The sequence below is a fragment of the Triticum dicoccoides genome, chromosome 5A (genome assembly GCF_002162155.2).
Source record: "Triticum dicoccoides isolate Atlit2015 ecotype Zavitan chromosome 5A, WEW_v2.0, whole genome shotgun sequence".
Taxonomy (NCBI): Eukaryota; Viridiplantae; Streptophyta; class Magnoliopsida; order Poales; family Poaceae; genus Triticum; species Triticum dicoccoides.
In genome coordinates this window covers 614473513-614475444 of record NC_041388.1, presented here as the reverse complement: position 1 = coordinate 614475444, position 1932 = coordinate 614473513, and positions in this window count along the sequence as shown.

Sequence of the window (1932 nt, the reverse complement as noted above, 5' to 3'; positions counted from 1 at the left end):
CACGACATCATTTTATAGGCATCAACTGGCTATGATATTCAGGCATAGTACCATAGTACCGTAAGAGAGTTTGCAGAGACTTCAAATCATCAACTGGCTAGGTCTAGATTTGTGTTTTTAGCGAGTGGTACTGTGTTTTTCTTCATAAACAGCTAGTGGTACTGTTATGGATGAGTAACCCTTTATTTTCAACTGGAGTCTTTTTAGCAATTTGGTGTGTCATCTTTTGATAGGCCCCGTGACTTCTCTCTCCGTCTCATGGTTCAACGAACCGTTGGCAAGTACATTGATTGATAAAATTATCTTAATTTATGGCTGCCACTAATCTAGAAAAGACAACAAAATGTGATGAGCCATATTGTTGCTAAGAGATTATCTTTTAATTAAGAGAAGACAAGCATTTTCTTCTGGCTTCTTTTTTCTTCACCACAACAGATATTCTATGTGGCATTTATAAGATAGCACCATTGTACATGCTCTTACTCGCAGACAAACAAGCAAATCTTCAATTTTGCTCGTAGGTCAATTGCAGCCACTACTGTCACATGGACATTCTTTTGGCCGGCTTAAATTAGAACTAGCGGGGAAAGGTGTGACGGATGGCCGTTTCGAATTTATTCAACCTATTTGGTTGGCGGGCTTCTAGTAGCTTTGTGATGCATGATGGCTCATTATTTCCTACATCTTTTCGTTTCATTGCTATTCAGGCTGCCCGTTGGGGCTTTTATTATGTTTGAACTACATTTGTACTTGATCATATATAAATGATGGAATAATTAATTAATGGTTGTGTAAATCACTCAATGCAAAGGTTGGGCAGTCTTTCCTCCTTTTGGAAAAAGAAAAGAAATTTATACTACATCATACGTGCCCTACTCTGTGAGGCCGTAACTCCCTTGCTCTCTCTCTCTCTCTCTCTCTAGCTTTTTTAGAGGTCGGCTGTTTGGTACAAACAAGTTATTGCGCCGGGCAGGTTAAATTCAGGCCCATGCCAAACTAAAAAATGAGGCCTATTTCCCTAGAAAAATAAAACTATAATCAACTTATCTATAATTCCTTTATGATATCAAATTAAATCCTCTATTTTTAATTTGTGTTCTCATGTTTCTAGTAACCAGATTCTTATTCTCTACAGGACATAACTCGGATCTTGAAACACAAGACATCTAGACCAGTTATTTGTAAGTATACAAATGATGAAAAGAACAAAATTCAAGGGATACACATCAAACGGATAGCAACAAACTGTTTGTAGAACTGAGACCGTGGAACTCACGGACATCAAACTTAGTCTGGTCGAAATTTCCATGGACGAGGCGTGATGAGGGGCTGATGGAGAGGTAAGACGCCATCACAACGAGATTGATCAGCTGATTGCAAGGACGAAGATGACACGCCCTTGATTAGTAGTTGTGAGCTGATCAACTATCTGTCGGGCTTAGGATGATTGCAAAGCAAAGAATAAGTTGACCTCTACCTTCCTGTTTAGCCTTTTCTCCGATAGATAGAGTACCATATGCATAGCTGTGTATTCCTAAGCATGCACCATGGAACGCCAGAGTGCCTCTATCGTATTCAAACCCACAACTCAGGGCGCATTGGATAGAATTTTTCTTCCAGGTGCCTTCCATTCATAAAGCATAAGCATCAACAATGCTAGTTCATCAACTATACTTTGGCAGTAGGTTGTTCTACTTTGGCAATCGGCAAGACTTGATTTCATTAACAAGGTGAGCTACTGAGTGAAACAAAGTTGTGTGTGTCTATATATATAACATCATGCAGGGTGGCCCGGCAAAAAGAGGCTGTGTGAGTAACAACTCATTAAACTATATGTGCGATAGGGAAAGACAGTCGATGAGCCTTCCAAGGTACAGAAAACTCGCATTTTGGTGCTCAGTGTCAACCAACTTTTTTTTTTGAAAAATCATG